General features: G+C 56.2%; 1 long non-coding RNA gene across 2 annotated transcripts; it reads left to right on the forward strand.

Annotated features, from left to right (window-relative positions):
• Positions 1–9,506: 9,506 nt before the first annotated feature.
• LOC127493040 (uncharacterized) lies at positions 9,507–15,715 on the forward strand. 2 transcript variants are annotated; one of them, XR_011389021.1, is made up of 3 exons: positions 9,507–9,619; positions 9,789–9,872; positions 15,426–15,715. It is a non-coding gene; the product is annotated as an uncharacterized lncRNA (long non-coding RNA). The 2 variants fall into 2 exon arrangements; XR_007922968.2 differs by lacking the exon at positions 15,426–15,715 and adding an exon at positions 10,313–13,057.
• The last annotated feature ends 9,221 nt before the right edge of the window (positions 15,716–24,936 follow it).

Raw genomic sequence — 24,936 nt, forward strand, 5'->3', positions numbered from 1 at the left:
TTTACAGATTTAGATGGTTATTTTCTAAATAACTGGTTTACTTTGTGCTACCCCAAAAGTACATCATCAAGAAGCTCCTGGAAAATGAAGCTGCAAGATCAGTTTACTTTGCTGTAAGTAAATGTTGAAGGCTATGCATTTTTTTCATAATACACATTTTTTTGTGTGTGTGAATTTTTGGGAGATTGCCTCATAAGTGTTTTGTTTTAGGGATGTAAAAAATGTTTTGGAAGAGCTCCACCAGAAAGTCACAGGCCCAGAGGGATGAAGAGGGCCTTTCCCGTGGTGTGGCTGGGCCCCGGGTGGAAGGAGCCTGGCTCCTGTGGGGGAGAGCCCGTATGTCACCTGCGAGTTACTCCAAGGCTTCTCCTGTGTGAGTTTTGCAACGAATTGCTTCCAGAGCACGCATGCCTAATTAGCTACCTAAAGCGGAGACACTGATCCACTGACTGACAGCTTTTTAAAAAAGAATTATGTATTTAATTTATTTGGAATATAGAGAGGGGAAAGGAGGGAGGGGGAAGAGAGAAAGAGAGAGAGAGAGAGAGAGAGAGAGAGAGAGAGAGAGAGAGAAAGGTATCTCCTGTCAGATGGCAAGGGCTGGGCCAGGCCCAAGCCAGAAACCAGGAACTCGACTGGGGTTTCCCACAGGAGTGGCAGGGACCTAGTCCACAAAGCCATCACCTACTTCTTCCCAGGAAGCTGGACTCGGGAGCAGAGCTGGGACTTGAACTTAGGCACTCCGACATGGGCCGTGGGTATTCCAAGTGGTGTCTTCACGGCTGTGCTGACCGCCTGCCCCTGACTGTCAGCTGCGGTTGTTACTTTGGCCATGCCCACTACCATGGTGATATCCGTTCTGGATCATTGCCCTGCCATATGGAAGCCGTGCTCCCCAAGTCCCTCTTGTTCTGAAATTTTACCCCTGCGTGTGTGTGCCCCAAAGTGGCTCTTTCCCCCATTATCTATGACGGGCTAACTATGGGTCTTTTTCACTCTGGCAGGTTTGATTATCTCTTAGGCAATGTTCTGGTTAGCTGTTGATTGACAGATCCCCCCAAAACTGAGGTGACTTAACACCAAAGCCATCATCTGATAACCTTTCAGGGATCTCCGAAAAGCTCAGTGAACGGTTTTGTCCCAGGAGAGTGCAGTTCGGTGGCAGCGGGCACGGGAGCAGCCGGGCGGCTCCCTCCTTTCTCTGGGTGCCCTGTGTGTGAGCTCTGCACCTGGCCTTCTTGGGCTCCCTCACAGCATGGCGGCTCCAGGGCCATCGGACGGCTCCCAGAGGGCCAGGGCAGTTCCTCCGGCCAGCCCAGCAGGAAGAACGCTGCCTTTGAGCGCTTGGCTTCAGAAGTCCTACAGCCCCCACCTCTGTACTGTGTTGGTGAGCACACTCTCAGACACCTCGGAGAAGGCAAGCACCAGGGGGTTGGGTGCCAGCTCCTGAGGGGCGTGGGAAGTGCAAAGGGCGTGGCTGAGAGCGTGCGGCAGTGGGGCTGCAGCCATCTTGGGAAAAGCCAGCCTGCTACCGTTGCTTTTTCTGTCCGTCCTGTCTTGTTATTTCTCCTAAGGGTCCGTTTTGATCCTCTGTACCAATCCTTTAATTTGCTTGTCTATTCTCTCTTGTTATCCCTCACTTTATCTTTTGTTCTACTTTCAAGATGTCATCGATGACATCAACTGCTACTGACTTGAGCTTCGACTGCATTTTTAGTGTGCTCCCTTGTTGCATTGTTTCATGAATGACTTCACAGATGCAACATTTCCTGTGATCTTTGAGGCTATTAGTTATACCTTCTTTGAATTGTTTTGCATTCCACATTGCCTCTTTTCTCTCCCTTCTCTCTCACTCTGACTTTCAAATAAACAAATAAGTCTTTTTTAATAAGACTTCACAAGCTGTTCCCTGTTCAAATTTCTTCACATCTAAAATTCTGCATAGTAGTCCTTTTCTTACCCATAATTTCCCTTTCTGTAGTTCTAGTTACCTATAGTCAACCACAGTCTGAAGATAAACAATAGAAAGTTCCAGAAAGAAACAGTTCATGGGCTTTGCATTGCACGCTGTGCTGAATGGCATGGTGAAATCTTGCACTGACCCGACACACCCTGCCTGGATGGTGAATAATCTCTTGGTTCAGAGGATCCACTCTGTATCTGCTACCCTCCAGTTAATCACCTGGGAGCACCCTGTGGATGATCAAAACAAGTGTCCCTCCTGCCGTGCTGTGTTCCGGTGACCTTTGTTTTACTTAAAAATGGCCCTAGTATGCAGGAGTTGTGATGCTGGCATTTGAACACGCCAGAGAGAAGTCGTGAAGCGCTTCCTTTAAGGGGAAAGGTGGAAGCTCTTGACTCAATAAGGAATGGGAACAACTCACATCCTGAGGTTGCTCAGACCTGTGGTGAGAGCGAGTCTTCTATCTGCAAAGAAGGAGAAAGAAATTCACAGCGCTGTGGCTGTCGCATCGCAAACTGCAGAAGCTGCCGCCACAGCGCCAGGCACGTGCCTACTTAAGATGGAAAGGGCAGCACTGAGAGGGCTCCGCGCTGTCCCGTGGTTTCAGGAGTGCACCAGGGTCTGAAACACATCCCCTGTGGATAAGGCAAGGGGAGACCTGCGCCCGGCCCAAGATCCCACAGAGCCTGGCTCTCCCTCTGACCGGGGCCTCCCTGCTGCTGCTTCCTGTCTGGTCGGGGAAGTCGTCCCCCCAGGCAGCTGCACCCTTCCGCTTAGCGCAGGTCTGTGCTCACTGGGGCCTTCTCAGAGGGGCGCTGGCTGTCTGACTCCTGCCCTTCTCCGTCCCTTGCCCAAGGTAATTTTCCTCTGCGAATGTACTCTCACACAGGTGGTATCTGCTTATGTGGAAGTTGTCTGTCCTTCCCCCAAAGACAAGGCTTTTTCTTGTCCACCAGTAGCTAATTCACAAAATAGTTGCTATTTTTTGTGAAGATTTATTTATCTATTTAAAAGGCAGAGTTACAGAGGGGGGAGAGAGAGGGAGAAAGAGAGAGATATATCAATCTCTCCCCAAATGGCTGTAATGGCTGAGACTGGGCCAAGCTGAAGCCAGGAACCAGGAGCCAGGAGCTTCATCTGGGTCTCCCACGTGGGCACAGGGGCCCAATCACCCAGGCCATCCTCTGCTGCTTTTCCCAGGTGCATTAGCAGGAAGCTGGATTGGAAGTGGAGCAGCTGGGACTTGAACCAGTGCCCATTTGGGATGCCCGTGTCACAGACTGTGGCTTTACCTGCTGTAACACCACACTGGCCTACAAAGTATGTTTTGAATGTATACATTTCATGGAACGCACAGTCGCTCCCCAGCCTACCTAGGATACACCCGGCCGCAGGCAGACTCTCAGCAGAAGTGAGCTTGGATTGGACGAAGACCTGGGTGAGTACGGGGCAGCAGGGAGGGACAAAGGAGGATGCCTGATGGACACCCCGGATGGGGCCAGTGCTGTCTTCCCTGATGTCCCAAGGGGCTGGTTTAGGTGTCGCTTCCTTGGGCACTCAAGAAGAAGCTTCCACGTGCTGTTCACCTGTCCTTAGACCAGGCACACGTGCAGAATAGAGGCTGCTCCTTTCACAGCCTTATTCCTCAGAGCTTAGGAGGGAATCTGGCGCGTGGGAGGCACTGTAAACAGGAACTGGTAATGGATGAGTGAGCGCTTCCAAAACCATGAATGGCATCAGGAGCCAAGCAAACCCCGGGAGAAGTCACGTGATCTCCTGGAATTCCCTGTAGTCAAGGGCCGAATGGCGTGGTCCCTCATGAGTCTCTTACGAAGCATGGCAGCTGCACAGCACGGATCCTTGTGGCTATAAAGTCAGATGTCCAGTTGGTGGGACAGGGTGCAGTGGGAAGACGGGTGGCAGATGAGGTCAGAGGCTGTGGCGGTCGGTGACTGCTGATGGTGGCTTGGACTGGGAAGGTGGGGACGGAGCGGGTGCAAAGCGCTCGGATTTTGGATAGAGTTTGAAAGTAGAGCCCAGCTGATTTTCTGGTGAATCACATTTGGGGTATGAAGAAAGAGAAGAATCACGGACACTCCCAGAGATTCTGGCCTGAGCCCCTGGCTGCAGGGTGGTACCATTTGCAGGGAGAGTGCACAGACCACAGGTTCATTCGGAGCACTGTGGGTCTAAGGCTTGTGAGCAGAGGTGTGGACACGCAGGAGGCTCGAGGCAGGGAAGCAGCCCCTGGGTCTGGCTGGGGTCACCGTGCTGAGTTGCATAGCATCTCACCGGGAGACTGTGTACCCTGGGAACCTGAGCCTGTGATCTTACTTGGAAGCGGGGTTTTTACAAATGTAATCAAAGCTAAAATGGACAGAGATATGCACTTGTGAAACTGACGTCCCAGATGGGAGCCCAGCTTTGAGTCCCGGCTGCCCTGCTTCCGATCCAGCCTCCCGCTAATGTGCCTGGGAAAGCAGTGGAAGACGGTCCAAGTGCTCTTGGCTCCTGGCGGCCTGGTTCAGTTCTGGCTGTTGTGGCCATGTGGGTGGTGAGCCTGCACATGGAAGATCTCTCTTTTCCTTTGCCTTTCAAATAAACAAATCTGAAAAAATACCAAAAAAAAAAAAAAAAAAAAAAAAGAGAGAGAGAGAGAGAGGCAGAAGCTGGAGTGATGCTACCGCTGAGGACGTCCAAGGATTGCTGGCAGCCATCAGCTGCTAGAAGAGACAGAGAGATTAGGTCTTGGACTTCTGACCTGTTTCAGACCTCTGAGAGATCGATTTCTTTCTTTTTCTTTTTCTTTCTCTCTTTCTTTCTTTTTTTTTTTAAATATTTATTTATTTGAAAGATGGAGTTACAGAGAGAGGTAGAGATGAGAGAGAGAGAGAGAGAGAGAGAGAGAGGCCTTCCATCCGCTAGTTTACTCCCCAAATAGCCACAATGGCTGGAGCTGCATGAATCTGAAGTCAGAAGCCAAGAGCTTCTCCCAGGTCTCCCGCATGGGTGCAAGGGCCAACCACTTGGGCCATCTTCTACTGCTTTTCCAAGTGCACCATCAGAGAGCTGGATCAGAAGAGGAGCAGCCAGGACCCAAACCGGTGCCCATATGAGATGCCGGTGCTGCAAGCCAGGGCTTTAACCCGCTGCGCCACAGTGCAGGCCCCGAGAATCGCTTCCTTTTGTTCCAAGTCACTCGGGTTCGAGTGTGTGTTATAGCAGCTGGAGGAGAAGACCACAGTTACAAGGGAAGCAGCGTCAAAGAGGGCAGGGGTGTCTCAAAGAGATCAAGAGGAGGAAGATCCTGCGAGAGAGGCAAGAAAGGCACAGCCAAAGAGAAGGAGGAAAACCCGGGAGCACTCACGCCGTGCTCTGGGGCCGACATGAGCAGGGCACTGAGAGAAGGAAGCCAAAGACACTCCAGGAAGTTGATAACAAGGAGGGCGGGGAACTGGTTCTGGAACTTGGCCTCGTGGAGGTCACTGGTGCCCTTGGCCAGCCTAGCTTTAGTGGAATGACTGGCATGAGTTTCAGCAGGAGGGGTGAGGAGGTGCAGTTGGCAATTAGACAAAACTTCCACTGTCCTTGACCTTGTGGTTGGCAGAGTGAATGTGAGCTTTCTCTTGCAGCCACTGAGGCTCAGTGGCATTAAAGGATTCATCCAAGGCCCTTGATAGACAGGAAGCAGAGGCGCCTGGGTCTTCAGGGACAAAGGTCTGTGTTCTTTCCATGTTTCCAGGTGGCAGGGATCTGAAGAATAAATCTTGGAGAAGGTTGGTTCTTGCCTGTCCCCAGATGGTGCAGGGCCTTCCCAGGATACACCTCCATTGAAAGTTGAGCCATAACCTCACCTGATCTTCTCCAGAGGGCAGAAGGCCCATCCCGTATTCTCCCAGGTGTCCTTATTGGGGGCCAGAGGGAGCAGGGTGGGGACCTCATCCTAAGTAGTTAGCTGGGCTGATTCTTCTACTCCACCCCATGTCCTGAAGCAGGGGTTGAGGACTCTAATGGCTACTGGGGCTGGGCAGGCGACGTACTTATGAGAACAGTGGGCCTGGAAAATGAACAAGTCGGTGGGTGAACTTGAGCATGAAGGCCCTGCCTAAAGCTGTTCAGGTTCTAGAAACTGGATGTCACCCTAAGGCTGGTGATGATGGGAACAACAGAAATGCCCATTTGTTGCTGGCGGGGACACACAATGGTACAGCCACTTTGGAAGCCTATTTGGAAGACATGTACAGACCACACAATCCAGTAGTCATGCTCCTTGGTATGTATCCGGATGAGCTGAAAGCTTACATCTGCACAAAAACCTACCCGTGGATGTAGATTGCAGCCAAAATTTGGGGGTAGGCATTTGACAGCGTGGTTGAGTTGCCACTTGGGATGCTTATACTCCGTATCGGAGAGCTTGAACTCAAGTCCCGACTCCATTTTCCACCCCAGCTTCCTGCTAATGCACACTCTGGTAGGCAACAAGTGATGACTCAAATGCTTAGGTCCCTGCTACCCACATGGGAGACTTCGATTGAGTTCTGGGCTCCAAGTGTTAGTCTGGTCCTGTCCCACGCTATTGTAGGCATTTGGGCCATGAACCAGTAGATGGAAGATCTCCATCTGTTTCTGTGTTTCTGTCTCTGTGCCTTTCAAGTAAGAAGAAAGTAAGTTAAACATCTTTCTAAAACTTTTAAATACTGGAAGTAACCAAGATGTGACCCTTTGGCAGATGAATAGAGAAATAAAACACAGTACGTCCAAACAACGCAATGTTATTCAGTGTGAAAAACAAATTAGTTATCAAGACATGGAGGAACTTGAAATGCACATTACAAGTGAAAGAAACCATCTGAAAGGCTGCTAATCCTTTGATTTCCACTAATTCTTTGATTTCCAGGGGTTGGGAGAAGCAGGCCTGGTCAGAGAACAGAGGGCTTTTAGGGCGGGAGACTGCTGGGGAGAGACATTTGCACGATGACAACCCGCAGAATATATAGTCCCCAGAGTGAACCCTGGTGTACACAGCGGTCATGGGGTGACACTGCTGGGTCAGTGCAGGTTCATTGCTGGTAAGGCATGGGCCACTCTGGTGCTGGCTGCTGTCCGTGGGGAGGCCGTGTGTGTGTGTGGGTGTGTGTAGGGGTGGACAGGGATACATAGAAAGTCACTGTCCTTTCTTTCTGCTGGGATCTTAAAATGGCTCAGAACACTTAGTTTAGTGAACAAACCAAAAACCTAGTGTTTCCCACCACATGTACTGTGGCTCAATCTGGTCCTGGCTCAGACACTTTAAGTGACTCCACCGTGGCGTGGTTCCATCCTCACACCCCTGACACACCGCCGATGTCTCAGGAAGACCATGGCTGAGGGCTGAGGAGACTCTGTCTCTCCCCGGCTAGACCTTGGCCCTCTCCAGGGTCTTCCACAGCTGTGGTGTATCAGCCACTTGCCATGATGTCACTGTACTGCCCGTCTTTCACCTCCTCTCCGGATCCACTGCACTGTGGCCTCCAGTGTGGATCTGAGAGGAGGAGACACAGGGCAGGGGCTCAGAGCCCACTTCCTTCCCCTCAGGGTTAATTTCCGCTCCACCAAAGAGGGCTTAAGGTCTCTATGTGATCTACTTCAGGCTCCTGTGGCCACTCCTTCCCACCTGGGGAGGGATTAAGGTTGGTTACAGCTCTCTGCTTTTACAGCCCAGGACACGGCTCTGCGCCCTTTGTAAATGGTCCCTTTGTGCTGGGTTAAATAACGTCTGTCCAGAACGTCACAATGAGACCTTATTTGGAAAGCGCATCTTGCAGATGTACTTAGTTACATTTAGATGGGGGCTTATAGATTTAGGGTGGACCCTGTGTCCAATGATGAGTGGTTAGAAGACAGGGTTGTGCTATGATGTAGGTGGAGTTTGGACAGATGCAACCACGAGCCAAGGATTGCCGGCGACCACCGGGAGGGAGGAGAGAGGCATGGGCTGGTTCCTAGAGCCTCCAGAAGGGACCGATCCTGCTAACAGCCGGGGTTTAGGGTTTCTGGCTTCATGAACTGTGAGAGCGAGACTTTGCTGTGGTTTGAAGCCAGCCAGTTTGTGGTGATTGTTACAGTATCCCTGGCACTTCCTGAGTGGGCCCTTGTGTCAGGCTTCCTTTCAGTCCTCCAAACTTGGGCAGGATTACTCCATCTGTTTCCAGTGGGGACCCTGGCTGGTAGGGCTCTGTAGGCCACCTCGCCTCCCTGAGGCCTTCCAGGACTTGCATGGAGCCCCCCACTCTGTTCCCACCCTGCCCCGGCACTTAGAGGCCCTCCCTCTACAGCACCACACGGAAAGCAGCCTTATCCCTGCCTGATTTCCATCAACACAAAGTCTCCGGGGCTCTGTCAACTGGTCTCTTGTCTTTGCCTGGTTTTTCCACCCAAGTCTCAGCCACTCCTAGGCCCAGTTCTACTTTTCTCCGCCACCAGGAAGCTTCTGGACTCCCCAGCCCACAGGGAAGAGCCGGAGTGTGCTTGGTGCCACACCGTGCATCCGCCACGTGGGGAGGCTCCCATTGATGGCTGTGTGTGCTTCTCCATGGCGAGACTGCCAGCCCCGTGATCACAGGGAGGGCCATAATTCTTTATTTGGGTTCCACAGGGCTGGACATGCAGGAGTGATGCACAGAGCCCCAGGTATGTCCAGAACCAGTGCTCTGGGAGGGGCAGGGGACCAGCAGGGGAAGAAGCAGGACTTCCTGTTTCTTTTTCTTTCTTTCTTTCTTTCTTTTTTTTTTTTTTTTTTTTTGACAAGTAGAGATATAAATAGTGAGAGAGAGAGAGAGACAGAGAGAAAGGTCTTCCTTCTATTGTTCACCCCCCAAATGGCCACTGTGGCTTGAACTGCACCAATCTGAAGCCAGGAGCCAGGAGCTTCCTCCTGGTCTCTCATGCGGGTGCAGGGCCCAAGCACTTGGGCCATCCCAGGCCACAGCAGAGAGCTGGACTGGAAGAGGAGCAACCAGGACTAGAACCTGGCGCCGATATGGGATGCCGGCGCCGCAGGCGGAGGATTAACCAAGTGAGCCACGGCGCTGGCCCCAGGACTTCCTGTTGATTCATTTTTGAGAGGCAGAGCGACAGTGAGAGGGTAAGGTGGACGCAGACAGAGAGATCTTCCATCTGCTGGCTCACTCCCCTGATGCTCGTATCAGCTGGGGCTGGGCCAGGCTGAAGCCAGGAACCCAGAACTCCATTCAGGTCCCCCACATGGGTGCAGGGACCCAGGTACTCGGGCCATCCGCTGCAGCTTTCCCAGGCGCATTAGCAGGAAGCTGGATTGGAAAGTGGAGCAACCGGGACTGCTCTGATACAGGATGCCGGCATCACAGGCAAGAGCTTAACCCACTGCACCATCGCACTGGCTCCAGAACCAGAGCTTTCCAGGTTCAGGGAGAACGCAGGGCCTCAGCTCAGTGACCCCACACACTTGGGGCTTGCTGGCTTCCACCTGTTTGTGACATCACAGCAGGGACAGGGGCCTTTGACCGTAGTAGAATTCGGAGGACTCAGAGATACTGCAAGAGTCGGGAGAAGAGAAGCATCCTCTGCTCCCCAGTGGCATCTCTCTCCCTCCACTCCCTCACATCTGCATGCCCAGCCCTGCCGGGTTCTCCTACTCAGGTGTGTGTTGGAAGCCAGCACGGGGTTGTTCTACCTCCCAGCCTGAGCAATTCCTCTGGTTCTTCCTCCTCCTCTCCCTTCCCTGGAAACTCCTCGGACGCCCCCATCTTCCTGGTCATCAGCTTCCTGCCCCTAGCCCTCAATTTCTCATCCTTTCCTCTCTTTTTAGAGCAAACAAAGAGACTGCTTGTTACAGAGTCAGCCTCATGTCCCCATCCCAGGAGGAAGAGAAGGCCTTAGGAGAGGACGCTGTGTGAGTCTGGCCTCGGGGTGGGGAGTCCATTCCTGTCCCCATGTCTCTTTCTTTCTCTCTCTTTTTTTTTTTTTTTTTTTTGACAGAGTTAGATAGTGAGAGAGAGAGAGACAGAGAGAAAGGTCTTCTTTCCGTTGGTTCACCCCCCCAAATGGCCGCCACGGCTGGTGCGCTGCGCTGATCTGAAGCCAGGAGCCAGGTGCTTCTCCTGGTCTCCCATGCGGGTGCAGGGCCCAAGCACTAGGGCCATCCTCCACTGCACTCCCGGGCCATAGCAGAGAGCTGGCCTGGAAGGGGGGCAACCGGGACAGAATCCGGTGCCCCGACCGGGACTAGAACCCGGTGTGCTGGTGCCACAGGCGGAGGATTAGCCTAGTGAGCCGCAGCGCCGGCCACTTTCCTTCTCTTTTCAACCAATTCCCTTTTCACCTCTGTTTTAGGAAACCCAGGTGCTCCAAGGCACCGAGATGGGAGACCAAGGGGCTCCTGGGGGCTCTGGCCTCTCGCCCGCCGAGGAGCAAGCTCTGCGTCTCCGGGCAGCATGCCTCTGGGCTCTGCCTCTGTGGGTGCAGTCTGAGGACAAGGGCCGTGCTGCACCCCCGGCCCCCTCCACTCACACGCTCTGCCTCCCAGTTGCTCCCCAGCTTGCCATCGGGCAGGAAGCAGCCCTCTCCTCTGGTGGTTGTCTTTAGGGCTCAGCTGCCCCATGGCTTCCCAAACCCCAAGGCCAAGACCAAGTCTCAGCTGCCGTCTGGGGGCGGGCCAAGGGCCACCTGCATCACCGCGCCGCCACGCAGGTTGGTGCCCATGGGCGTGTGGCCCAAAGCATTTATCGACCCGTTCTCCAAGGCCTTGCCCAGGGAATTTCTGCACAGTTGTATCCACACCAAAGGGAGCCGCACCCCGAGCCAGGGAGTCGCGTCCCCAGTGACAACACTTGCTGGAGGTGACAAGTCCTCTCCACCACACTTATTTGAATGAAAATGTATTTAGTCAATGATGGTCTCTCTCATGTGTCTACTGAAAGCATGGTAGAAACCTGTTTTAACTGACAATATATTTTTATCTCTTTGTTCTACTCCCAGATGGGTTTTCTAGAGTCCTGCTCTTATGAGTAGTGGTCTTGGTGGTCTATCAGGTATGGTTGCCTGTCACTGGGTAGTGGTGGACACTGTGACACTTGGGTCTTCGTCTATAGCATCCAGGTTCTTGTGAGCTGAACAGTCAGGTCCACCCAAGTCCAGTTCCTGCAAATGGGCCTCCCGAGAGGGCTGGCCATCCCAGCGCTGCTGGCCACCTGCATCTGGAGTGCTAGTTCAAGTCTGGGCGACTCCACTTCTGATCCAGCTCCCTGCTGACAGCCTGGGAGGCAGCAGATGATGGTTCAAATGCTTGGGCCCCTGCCACCCACCGGGGAGACCCGGATGGAGCTCCTGACTTTGGCTTGGCCCAGCCCTCGCTGTTGGGGGATTTGGGGAGTGAACCAGCAGATGAGAGATCTCTTTCTCTGTCACTCTCTGTCACTTTGCCTTTCAACTAGATGAAAAACAGACATAAAAAAAAAAACTGGCTAAGATTTTGGCTGGAATTGTAGTGGATCCACAGGTCGGTGTGGAAAACTGACATCACTACCATTGGAATCTTTCCGTTGGTGAACACAGTGTGCATCTACATTTACGACATTATCCGCGGGGAATCTGGTCCAAGACTCCCGGGGAAATGCCAGAAACTGCAGATAGCACTGACACGTACACATACTTGTACCGTCCAGTGATAATGTGTAATCTGCAAATGATAAATTACCGGCAATAAATAACAAAACGGGTCGGTTGCAACAGCAGACTGTAATACAAGCTGTGTGAATGCGGTCTCTGTCTCTCTTTCAAAATACCATATCGGACTTTCACCTTTGCCATTGAAGGACGCACTTTATGGCTCCTCTCTGGCACATCTGAGTGGCAGCATCACTCCTCTGTGCTGTGGGCCATGGCCAAGGAAACTGAGCGCTACCTGAACACAAGAACTGTGATGCCAGAACACCCAGTCTGACAGCCGCGATGGCTCCTAGGTCACTAACGCTGGGCGGTGCATACAGCACGGACATGCTGGGCCCAGTGGTCACTCCCGTCCAGGATGGCATGGGATGGCACTAGGTTTCATCATGCAATTTAAACATTTTAAATGGCTTATTTCTGGAATTTTCCACACAGGATCTGAGGGCCTGGGTTGATGTCTGTTAACAGAAAAACAAGGCTGCAGAGAAAGGGGCACTGCCACAGGAGGGCTTTGCATTCTCTCCATATAGCGTTTGCAGTTTCAGTGTTGAGGGCTTGCACGTTTGTCATTAGAATTACTCCTGGGCCTCTGATGTGTCTTTGCTGCTCTTGTGAATTTTATTTTTATAAGGAGTTTTTCTGAGCACTGTGATGGGTAGTGTAGGAAGGAGAGCCTCAGCAATATCTACCCTCACTTTTTTTATAAAGCAGCTTTAATGAGATATAATCCACATACCACGTAATTTAGCTAAAGCATACCATTCAGGGGGCTGGTGCTGTGGCATAAAGCCATTGCCTGCAGTGCTGGCATCCCATGTGGGTGCTGGTTCAAGTCCTGGCTGCTCATCTTCTGATCCAGCTCTCTGCTATGATCTTGGGCCCCTGTACCTGCATGGGAGACCCAGAAGAAGCTCCTGGCTCCTGGCTTCAGATCGGCACAGCTCTGGCCATTGCAGCCATTTGGGGAGTGAACCAGTGGATGGAAGACCTCTCTTTCTGTCTACCTCTTTCTATAACTCTGCCTTTTAAATAAGTAAATCTTTAAAAAATAAAGTATCCCATTCAATGTCTTTTAGAATATTCACAGATGTGTGCAACCATCTTCACAGACAATTCTAGAACATTTTAATTCATCTCAAAAAGGGTTTACAAGGGCAGGCAATTGGCACAGTGGTTAAGATGTTGCTTGAGATGCCTGCATCCCACATCACAGGGTCTGGGCTCAAGTCCTGGCTCTGCTTCCAATTCCAGCTTCCTACTAATGTGCACGCTGGGAGGCAGCAGGTGATGGCTCAAGTAGTTGGGTCCTGCCACCTGTGAAGGAGACCTGGAGTGAGTTCTGGGTTCCTGGTTTTGGGCTGATCCAGCCCTGGCTGTTGCAGGCATTTGGAGCATAAACTAGTGGGTAGATTCTCTCTCTCTCTCTCTGACTTTCAAATAAATAAAAATTTGAAGACTTCCATATTTTTTCAGTTTTGCCTAATTATTGCATTGGCTATAGTCTGAACACTTGCTAACCTCCAAAGTGATGATTGGGAGGTGGGGCCAGTTAGGTCTTGAGGATGGAGCCCCGAGCAGGATGAAAGCTCTTATACAAGGTCACGGAAGGACACAGAGGGGACCATCTGAGACAGCTGGCCGTCGCTGGACAATCTGTTAGCACCCAGATCCCATACTTCCCCGCTCCAGCACCGGCCATGACATCTGCTTCCGTCACCTACCGTAGAGTGTTTTGTTACAGCTCCCACGTATTCTCTGTGTTTTGATGCAGTTGTCTTCTGTCTCAACCTTGCATTCAGCGACTTGGCTAAATTCATCTACTGAGTCTCGTAGTTTGCGGATGTTTCTGGATTTCCGAGGGACACAATCGTGTCACCCAGGAGTGATAATGTCTCTCTGCTTTCCCCCTTTCTAGTCCTGGTGGCCTCGGTCCCTTTTTCTAGTCTCCTTGTCCTGGAATGGATGCTAAGACAATGTTAAGTAGAGTGTGATGGCGACACTCGTATCTTAATCCTGGCTGAAAGGCCGAAGCTGCCGCCATTTCACCATTAGATATGATCGTTGCTGGAAGCGGTTGTTTGTAGATAGTCTTTATTAGATTAAGGACGTTCCTCTAACCTGACTGATCATTTGATTGTCAGTCGGCTGCTGAGTTTAAGTCCTGAGCTGCCACTTACTGGTCCCACTCCGGGGAAGTGGCTTGCCTTCTCCGAATCTTAGTTTCTCCATCCCAAGCTGGGGGTCTCTTTCTTAATGTTGCTCATGAAGTCGAGACTGCCTGGCCCGTGACAGGTGCCCAGTTAAAAGCCTGGCCCTACACTGTGATCTGCAATCATGTTTCACCCTCCTTACATCCGCCGTTCAACCCTGCACCCCAGAGTGCCTGAAACACAGAAATTGCCTCAGGAAAACGATCTTGCTGGGTCAATGTCAGTGTCCTCTTTTCTGGAACATTCTGGCCGTGATGCCTACTTTTAGGGTCTGAAGCCATATTTGCCCTAGAGAATCATGTCATTCCCCCAGGCACTTGCAAAATTCAGTGCCATCTCCCTCCTCCTCCTCCTCCTTCTTCTTTAAAGATTTATTTTATTTATTTGAAAGACAGAGAGAGAGGTCTTCCATCCGCTGGTTCACTCCCCAGATAGCCACAATGGCTGGAGCTGAGCTGATCTGAAGCCAGGAGCCAGGAGCTTCTTCCGGGTCTCCCACATGGGTGCAGGGGCTCAAGGACTTGGGCTACCTTCTACTGCTTTCCCAGGCCAAAGCAGAGAGCTGGATCAGAAGAGGAGCAGCCGGGACTAGAACCAGCGCCATTATGGGATGCTGATGCTTCAGGCCAGGGCGTTAACCTGCTGCACCATAGCGCCAGCCCCGCCAGCTCTCTTCTTGACTTTTTTTTTTTATTTTTATTTTTTATTTATTTTTTATTTTTTTTTTTGACAGGCAGAGTGGACAGTGAGAGAGAGAGACAGAGAGAAAGGTCTTCCTTTGCCGTTGGTTCACCCTCCAATGGCCGCCGCGGCCAGCGCGATGTGGCCGGCGCACCGTGCTGATCCGATGGCAGGAGCCAGGAGCCAGGTGCTTTTCCTGGTCTCCCATGGGGTGCAGGGCCCAAGCACCTGGGCCATCCTCCACTGCACTCCCGGGCCACAGCAGAGGGCTGGCCTGGAAGAGGGGCAACCGGGACAGAATCCGGCACCCCGACCGGGACTAGAACCTGGTGTGCCGGCGCCGCTAGGCGGAGGATTAGCCTAGTGAGCCGCGGCGCCGGCCATCTTCTTGACTTTTAAAAAGTGTCTTAGGGCTGGTGCTGTGGCATAGTGGGTAAAGCCACTGCCTGTAGTGCCAGCATCCCATATGGGTGCCAGTTTGAGTCCCGGCTGCTCCACTTTTGAACAACCAAAACCATCTGCAGGTGTCACAAGGTATCCTGGGAGCAGAGTCACCCTGTGTGATGCTCTCTCTGGGGTCCCCTAGTCACTGATCTCTCCCTTGCCAGCGGCTCTTGGAACCAATACTGGCACTGTTCTCGTCATATACCCGGCGAGGAAACCAGGGCTCAGAGGCATGAAGGCACGAATGGGATTCACAGGACACAAGTGCAAACCATGCACCCTCCCCCAGGGATGTCTCCCCCACTGTCCATCTGGCTTCGTCCTCCCAAACCCCATCAGACACCTTTGAAGGCAAAGGCTGAAATACACAGGTGAATATTTCATGGTGCTGAGCACAGGGCTCAGGGGCTGAACAGGACAGCACTGAACATTCTCTCCCACAGTAGGATTTGCAGCACTAAAAGTGGCAATCAAGCGAGAGGAAGCTTCCAGTCCGAGACTTAAATACAACATATATACAGCAAACACAGATGAGGTGGTGCACAGCTTCGTGAGTCTGCGCAGACTGAACACACTTGCATGTCTAGATCAACTGACATTGACATTGACCCAGACGTCTTCCTGGCAGTCCCTCCCAGCCACGCCCTCTCTAGGTAACCACCAGCTTGCTAAGAGCATGGATGCCGTTAGCCTGTTTCTGTACTTTAAATGGAACCACAGTCAATGTTCTCCGTTGTCTAAGAGTCATCTGTGTTGGCGCAAATAGCAATAGTTTGTTCTTTCTCTTTTCTATATAGCATTCCAGTGTGTAATGATCCCATAATTTATTTACCCATTTTTTAAAGATTTATTTTATTTATTTGAAAGACAGAGTTACAGAGAGGTAGAGACAGAGAGAGAGGTCTTCCATCTGCTGGTTCACTCCCCAGATGGCTGCAATGCCTGGAGCTGTGTGGAAGCCAGGAGCCAGGAGCTTCTTCTGGGTCTCCCACGTGGGTGCAGGGGCCCAAGGACCTGGGCCATCTACTGCTTTCCCAGGCCATAGCAGAGAGCTGGATCAGAAGAGGAGCAGCTGGGTCTCGAACCGGCACCCATGTGGGATACCGGCGCTTCAGGCCAGGGCGTTAACTCGCTGCGCCACAGCACCGGTCTTATTTGCCCATTTTTATGGCAATGGTATGGGGCTGCTGTGAAGTGTTCAGCCACGAGCACTTCCTGCACGGGCTCTGGGGGACAAGTGCTGCATTTCCGGTGGGCCAGTGCCTGCTTAGGAAAGTGCCCGGTCCCATGTGTGCCAGCTCCAGCCCAAGCAGACGCTGTCAAAGTTGCCCTAAGTTTTTGAGATGGGAGGCTCTGACGGCCGTCACCGATCACCGTCACCACAGCTCAGGCTGCTTTCTGAGAGGTGGAACAAGAAGGGTGGCCTGACCTCTTTGGAATCTTCCAGATGACCACACCTGTCCCAAGAACTTTCATTAGAGGTAAAGGATGTCAGGTATTGAAGGGATAGGTGGAGATGCCCAGGAGAAGGCTTTTATCACACACGGGCAGAGTGAGGCTCGGAGGCAAGCTGCTGTGGCATTCATTCGCTAAGCCTCTGAACTTGAAGTCCCTGGTTGCTTTCTGAGCACCACAAGAGAGGGGTCAGCTTGGAAGGTGCGGGGCTGGGTCTGCCAGGATTACGCATGGCGGGGAGGAGGGGCTGGCGGTTGTCTTGGTCCCTGTATTTTCCTGAAGCCTGGGCAGGAGCCAAGGAAAACTCAAGCCTGGCTCCTCCTCCCACCAGGGGGAAGTCCAAGTGCGGGCCTTTACAGTCAGTCTGGAAAGGCTTCCCCTCCCATCCTCCCCGGTGCAGGGAAGGGAGGGGTCCCGCTGCCGGTGGGGTCAGGGACTCCAGGGTCTGGAAACAAGATGGGCTTCCCCCTCAAGGGGCTCGCAAGCTTCAGGAAAACCAGACAGACTGCGAGCTTTGAGCAAAACCCCATTTATTACGGACTGAAATTCCATCCACCTGGAACCTGGAGCGAGCCTTGAGCCAACCAAGGGGAACTTAGCGGAAACAGCTAAGCCCGCTGGCCCCCCAGCCCTTACCTGGTGCCCCAGACCCACCCCTAACGGGCAGCCCTCATACTTCCGCAGCCCGGTCTCTGCCCCAGTGCCCAGAGCAGCCCCGCCGGCACGTTCCGCTCCACTTTCAAAGAAGCGGTTTAGGCTGCGAGTCCGCAGGGGCTGGACGACGACCTCCACTCCTCCGCGCCAACCTCCCTTTGTCTCGCACCCCCGCTGCAGGTCCAGGGGTCCTCACCGCGTGCAGGAAACCCGAGCGAAGCAGAAAATGGGTTGCTTTGCTTCACAAACTCCTTGGGTACCTCTCTCCCCTCCCCAACCAAGTGCCTTCCCGCCCCGGCTGCCGCGCCGGGCTGGAGCGCCAACTAAATCTGATCAAAATGCAATTGCCAAGTCGTTAAGGTATTTGAATTAAAAAAAAAAAAACTCCCGAGAAAGAAAGTATTTGATGGCTAATAATCTCATTTCAATATAATGGGACCTTCTTCTGCAGAGAGCAAGACAGGTTAAGAGATATAATTATGACTTTGCAAACTCTCTCCCAAGCGCGGGAGACGCGCTGACAGGTCTGCGCGCGGCTGCGCCCCGCTCCGCTCGCTCCAACGGCGACGCTTTGTCTGCGGGGCCAGTTAAAGAGACACGGCCCCTTTTCCCCCCTCGGCCTACACCGCGTCCTCGCCCGGCGATCGGCGTCTCAGTCGCACGGCAGGGTGCGGCGGCAGAGAGGGGGACCGGGCGTGGGGATTGGGAAGCAGGAGAGCGAGGGGCTGACCGGTGCAGCGCTGCCTCCGGACCCCGGAGCTGGGCTTTCTAACCTGCTCGCTCCGGAGCGCTTTAAGGTCAAGTCTACCAGGAAGGCGCTGGGATGGGGGTGGGTGTGGGGGATGGCCTGAGGCCGCAGATTCGTCGTCGCGGGTCTCCCAAGTAACGCTTTCAGAAGGAGGCCAAGGGAACAGCTTCCTTCCTGCCAAAAGCCCTCGGTGTCGGCCGCGGGAAGGAATCGGTTTCGGGCGCTGGGCAGAGCGCGGTGTTGGCGTCCGTCGCTGCTTCTCCTCGCTACTCCCTAAGCAAACGTTTCTCCCCTTTTACCACGATGAGAAAAATTCCCCTTGGAAGGCCACATAGGGGGCCTTCGAGGAGAGAGGCATTCTCCCAGGTTCACGTCTCGCGCCGTCACGGAAGTGCGCGCAAGGGAAGGCGTGCTTTGGGGAGGCGACGCGGAGGCAGAGTGCTGCCCTGCGCCCTTGACCCCGGGCCTCGGGCATGGCAGGACCAAGGCTGCGGGCCCCAGACACGGTTGAGCCGGGACGGGCCCCAAACCGCGCAGCGCTGTGCAGCGGTGCGGAGGGGCCCAGCGCGGGCGAGGGCGCGCTGGGGCCCCCAGCCAGTGAGCCCGGCTCCCGCGAGAGTGCGCGGCGCTCAGCCCCGAGAAATATTTGGGAGCTGGGAGGCGCAGGCAGGGACGCAGGGAGTCTTGCACTAAGACACACGCCAGTCGCGCCAAAGGGGCTGCGGCCACGGGGCACCGGGAGCGGCGGAGTCCGCGTCTCGCCTTGTTCCCGAAACTCTCAGGATGGCGGCGGGAGTTTCACACCGGGCTCTTTCCGCCGGCCCAATTTTGCACGGCAGGAATTCGGAGGAAGCGGGAGCGCGCCGCCCTTTGGCACGCCCCAGGGCGCGAAGCGCGAGCCCGAGGCCGCCGGCCTGGTGGCTCGAGACCCGATGAGGCCAAAGCGAATCCCAGGGCCTCTCCGCCAGGCCACGCGCCCTCCTCGGGTTGGCGAGGCCCTGCGACTGGGACCCCAGGATTCCCTCTGCACCTGGCGCTCGCCACCGGGGCCGTCCCTAACTCAGTCCGGCTTCGCGCATGCTGGGGCAGTAGCAGCCACCGTCGCCGCCACCCTCTAGAGTCACCGGCACAGCCACGAAAACGAAGGCAAGTGGGAGTTTGGACCCGAGCTACCTCCTCCCTCGCCCGTCGGCTCCCCCTGGTGGCCCCGGACGCCGGGATTCGGGGCCGCGGGAGATCTGGAAAAAAGGGCTCCCCCGCCCGAAGTGCTGCTCACCTGGCAGGTCCGGGTTGAACCCTCTGCGCCCCAACATTCGTGACCCCTTCGGCCTGGTCGGGCCCACGGTGGCTGGGCCAGGCGCCCCTCCGTGCAGGGGGCGTACCTGGGATGAGCCCCCACCCGTGATTATTGTGCCAAAGCGGATTCCTGACGCCCCCTGTCCATTTTCCTCTGGATGCCTCCCCGAGGCTCGGCGCGTGGCCGACGGGAGCCTTGCGGTCGCGAGCCTCGGCGGGAGCTCCCGGGTGACCGGGACGAGGCGGGACCGGGTCGGAGCCGAGCGCGAGGGGGCCGCCGAGGACGGCTGGCCCGGGTCCCGGCCCGGCGGGGGGGCCCGGGGGCTGGCGGGCGCGCTGCCGGCGGGGTCAGGGGCGAAGGGGCAGGCGGAGGGCAGCGCGCGGGGAGCCGGCACGGCGGCTCGGGTTACCGCGGCCCGGCCCTGCCTCCCGCAGCTCGGGCGCGGGGGCCGGGCGGGCTCGGGCCGTCCCCCGCTGTTTGCATTTCTCTGGCAGGCGGCGGAGCCGGGTTTGAAAGGAGTCGCCTTCATTTGGAACGCTGTTTATTTTTCTTAACTAGCCAGCGCCGTCAGACGACCCCGCGAGCACGGCGGCCGGACCCGGCCCAGCCCGCGCCTGGAAGGGGTCAGGCCCGGGGGCGGCCCGGCGAGAGGAGCGCGGCGAGACCCCCGCCCCGGGAATGCGCCCGGGCTGGGGGAAGGGTCGCTCCGGGCCGCAGAGCCGCTTTTCCCGGCGCAGGAAAGCAGACCTCCTCTTGCCGCCGCTCCCTTAGCTTTGACCTTGTGCGAGGCCGGGCAGCCAGGGGGTCGCGAGCTTTCCGGCGTTGGGCGTCCGACCTCCCGTCCGTCTGGATTTTTGGTTGCGCGACCGGGGCGCGGCGCTCGTGTGCCTCAGTTTCCCTGAAGCTGCCGTGGATACAACGTGGTCCTTGGTTCTGTGTGTTGCTCTGAGGACTAAATGAGATGCCCCCCAGAGCAGGCCTGGAGCTGACCAAGAGCGCAGGGCACACCGGCCGCCAGGGTGCCGGGCGTGCGGGGCCGCCGGCGAGTGCGGGGCCGCAAAGGAAGGGGCTCGAGCGCCAGGCTCCGGGGAGAGGGGCGGGCTGGGGGAGAGCTCTGAGCGTTTTGACGTGAAATGAATAAAATGCAAATGATATTCAAAGCAACATGATAATGAGGCTCTATTCTTTCAGCGTTCGCGGCCCCGGCAGTGCCCGCCACAGTGTCGAAGCTGGAGTGAGCGGGGCCGGGCAGGGCGCGCGGCCCGGGGCTCGGGGGTACGCGCGTGCGTGTGCGCGTGCGGTGCGCCGGTGCGGCCTGCTGCAGAATGCGCGCCGCGGTCCCCGGGAGTGCTCGCGCCGACATGAAAATGAGGTCAAGGAAGGTCGTTCCACTCTGCGGCATAAATCAAGGAGGAGAGGAGCATGGCTGTGAGAGACAGTCCCCGGAGACCTCCCCGAGAGAGGCAGAGGGGGGAAGCGGGAGGGGGAGAAAGTTGTGCGTGGAGCAGGCGTGGAACGGCCAGGTCCCAGGCCCGATCGCGCCCCTACGCCCCACCCCAGCTCCCTTCCCCTCTCCGGGGGGCCTTGACTTAACGTTTGCAAGTCTCAGCGCTCTTTGCGCGCGCAGCGAGGCTCCCGCGCCCTGGCGCCCGCAGCCCCGCACCTGTCACGCGCTCGCTGTCACCTGTCTTGGCCCGCTGCCCCGGAGGAGCCTCAGTCCTTGGGCTCTTTCTGCCCATCACCCTCCGCAGGCCGCCGGGGGAACGCGGTGCCTCCGGCCCGCGCTTCTCCGCGCCTTGTCCTGCGACTGCTGCAGCCGGGAATCTGCGGGGGCTCAGGGCTCCGGCGGCCAGAGCAGAGGCCAAGTCCCGGGAGGCCTCGCATACTGGGGCCGCGGGGTCGGTGAGCAAGAGCTTCGGACGCGAGGAGGACAGCGCGCGTCGTGCCCTGCCTGGGAGAGCCGGCCCCGGGCGCTTCGCGTCGTGCGTGGGAACCAAAGGACGGGGACCGGCCCTCTGGGGGCTCTGGACCTGCGTACGGCCCGTTTCCCGCTGCGTTCCTTGAGCACCAAGGACGATGCGCCTGCAACGCCGGCACAAAGTGGGTGCATGTCAGCGGCAGTTTGCAAAGCGCTGTCCCCAGCACCAGCCTTCCAGGGCCGGCACACTTCGTAGGTTAACCCGGCCAGGCTCAGCTACCATCCACCCAAGGACGACCAGCGGACGCCGCCCGCCCGGGCGCCCGGGACGCTGACCACCTCCTGGGAGAGGTCCCCCCCGCCCCCCCGGATGCACAGAAGGTGACAGGATGCAGGGCGGCCCCTGTGCCAGGGCAGGAACAAGGCCGAGCCCGACGCACCTCTGGCCCCGGTGGAGCGAGGGTCCGAGCCGTGCCCACTGCGCGGCGCCAGGGCTTCGAGGGCGAGGACGGAGCGGGGCGGGGCGGGGCGGGACCTGACCCGCAGGTGAGCCGGTGCGGAGCCCGGCTCCTCCGCAGGGGACGCCACCGCGGCGTGTTCCTACAGGGAAGAGCGCAGTCTGGTGTCTGCTTTGCTGGTTTTAACGACAAAGAGTAGATGATTCAACCAAGCCTTGCGTGGTTTTTGGGTCCGCGCTCCAGGCCAGCGTGTGCAGGACGAACGCCCCAGCAAGCTGGTTCCAGGAGCGGCCCGGGGGGTGCGTCCAGACCCGTCCCCTCTGTCGCCGGGCCTGGAAATCGGTGAGCTGGGCCGGAGCGTCCTGGAGGTACTCCCCTCCCCACCTGTGGCCGAGGCTCTGCCCACCTGGGGCCTTCTCCAGGCTGTAAGGACAGCGTGAGCACCCCCACCCCCGCGCGCGTGTTGGCAGGCAGAGCCAGTCTCGGAAGCTGAAGACCCGTGGCCCCTCCGGTTGCAACCGGTGCTTCTTTTTCCCTGGGGAGGGTACGGGGTGGGGTGGGGGGGGTGGTGTCCTGTGGCTCGCGGAGCCCGCACCGCGATCGCACACCGCCCCCTGGCGGCAGCAGGCGGTACAAGGTCCAGAGCTGCTCCATGGTCAGCAGGGGGCGCAGGCCCTGGCTTGTTGCACTCCGGCCAGGTGCCAGGTGTCGGGCAAGGTGCTTCCCTGACTTCATTTAACCGTCAGAGTAATAGCCTGAACTGTCATCTCCCACACCGCACAAATAAGGCAAGGGGGCCAGGAGGGGCACAGCGTGTTGTCTGAGAACATGCAGGTTGGAACTGGCAGGGATGCCATCACTTTCACCCCTGCTGGTGACCCGCACAGGTTGTGAGAAGGGGACGTCCTGGGCTCTGCCCTAGGCCCTGGACATCTAGGAAGTCTCTATAGCCGGCGCGTCGTTTCTAGGGCAGCCCCCGGGCCCTCCCCGCTCTCCCTCTGAACCGGTTCCGGGAGGATCCATGGCCTGCACGTGGAGACCAGCTCAGGAACGGCTGGACAACCCTGTCCTGCAAACAGCATGCCCGAGGCCTCCGACCCTTTGTGAGGTCCGGGCTCCTCTTCATCCGCGAAGGCGAAGAGCAAGGTGTTCTGGGCGGGGAGCTCCTGTGGCCTCGGACGGCAGGGCAGGGGATGGCCCCTCTGAGCCCCCCAAGGTCAGCGCGTCTTCGCTTGGCGCTGGGGCTCCCTCTTTATCAGGCATTGGGAAGACTGCTGCTTTTGCACCTGCAGCCGGCGGGCTGGGGAGAGGCGGGAGCCAGGTTCCGCCGGCGACGGCGCGGAGCTGGGAAGCGTTCTTCGTCCTCTGCTGCCCCCTAGTGGGCTTTGGCGTCACTGCGGTCGCTGGCTCCCAGCCGCCAGGCAGGTGTCCTGGGAGAGAGGTGTGGAGCTCCTGGGGACGGTGTGGCTGCAGGACGTCCCAGAGCTGGGTCGGCCCAACATGGGATCATCTCCCTGGCAAACACTAACGGAGAACCTACCGCTGCTCAACACGGCCAGCACAGCACCCCCACCCCTTCGATGCAATGGGCCCACATTTAAAAAATAAAATTTTCTCATTTAAAAGAAAGAGGGTGGGGGAGACAGAGAGAGAGGGAAGGCGAGGGAGGGAGAGATCTTCAACTCATGGTCCACTCCCCAAATGGCTGCAACAGCTGGGTCTGCGCCAGGCAGAAGCCAGGAGCCTGGCGCTCACTCCAGGTCTCCCGCGTGGGTGGCAGGGGCCCAAGCACTTGAACCATGCCCCACTGCATCAGCAGGAAGCTGGGTGGGCAGCAGAGCAGCTGGGACTCTAACTGGTGCTCTGGCGTGGGATGCCGCGTCACAAGCTGTGGCTTAACCCACTGTGCCGTGTCGGCGACCCCAAAACAAGTGTTTAATTTCATCTTCCGTGAGGTTTGTGAAGGACCCTTGCACTTGAGATATGGCGGCCTTTGCCCTTTATTTAGTTGCGTTTCTGAGCAACACTGTTACATACAAAGTTGCAACAAAGAGGCTTCTGCCTGTGCACACTGATTTCTGCTCTCAGCAGACACTGGAAATGGAGCTGTCTTCCCGACTGGATACACAGCTCATATTTTGATAAATCTGAACAAGTTCATTCTCTAAAAGGACAGGGTGGTAATTTATCTTCCCACTAACAGCTTTTGGGACTGCCAGTTTCCTCATTTCCACGTTTTTGTTGATCTAGCGGGTGAGAAGGGATCCCTCCATGGTTGTTTTAGTTTGCATTTCCCCGCTTGCTGATAAAGCTGTTCCTGTCGGGCCGGCGCCGCGGCTCACTAGGCTAATTCTCCGCCTTGCAGCGCCAGCACCCCCGGTTCTAGTCCCGGTCAGGGCGCCGGATTCTGTCCCGGTTGCCCCTCTTCCAGGCCAGCTCTCTGCTGTGGCCACAAGTACAGTGGAGGATGGCCCAAGTGCTTGGGCCCTGCACCCCATGGGAGACCAGGATAAGTACCTGGCACCTGCCATCGGATCAGTGCATGGCGGCCATTGGAGGGTAATCCAATGGAAAAAGGAAGACCTTTCTCTCTGTCTCTCTCTCTCACTGTCCACTCTGCCTGTCCAAAATAAATAAATAAATAAATAAAGCTGCTCCTGTCCTCCGGTAGGAATTTTCCATGGTTTCTCGGGATTGCAGCTTCGGGCTGCTTCTCTATCCTCTCCGTAGTCATGGCCTTTGCTTGCGGACTTCATACGTTTAGTCTGCATCCTGGATGTCTTCGTATAACATGTGGTCCCCCCACCCCCGATCCTATCACATTTTAAAACCATTGTTTATAGTGTGTTTTATTCCATGCAGGAATTGTCTTTAGGGAGAAAGATCTGTCAGTCTTCCTTCCTGGCTCTGTGTGGGGAAGGGCGGTATGGCGGGACAGGTGCTTTCTCCGGAGGCCGGGGGAGGGAAGGAGCTCACCTGGGGACTCCTGGGCTCACGCCCGGCACACTCAGCGAAGATCTGCAAACACTGAAAGCTGCAGGGCGCATGCGCATCCCACCATGGGGCCGGGCGCACCTGCAGCAGCTCAGTTAGGTCAGCAGTGCTGTCCCGCAGTTGGGTTTGGGGAGGACACGGCCAGGCTTCGCGTCTGGACCTGGTGACTGGCAGGTCACAGCGATTTTCTGGGACCTCTTTCTTGGCTCATTTTCCTGGAGTGGGCTCAGGCCCCAGCCACAGAGATCCTTGTCCCATTGCCTTGTGTGGCCTCCTCAGGTGCTGGGCTCCAAGGCCTTGGGCAAGGGACCCTGTAGGGTTGGGGGTGGGAGCAGCCTGCGCCCCCTGCACGCGCACCCCTCCTTGTCTCTTGTTCTTCCCAGGCCCCTGTCTGAAGTCAAGGCCACGTGGACTCCCCCTCCCAGCCACG

The sequence above is a fragment of the Oryctolagus cuniculus genome, chromosome 5 (genome assembly GCF_964237555.1).
Source record: "Oryctolagus cuniculus chromosome 5, mOryCun1.1, whole genome shotgun sequence".
Classification (NCBI taxonomy): Eukaryota; Metazoa; Chordata; class Mammalia; order Lagomorpha; family Leporidae; genus Oryctolagus; species Oryctolagus cuniculus.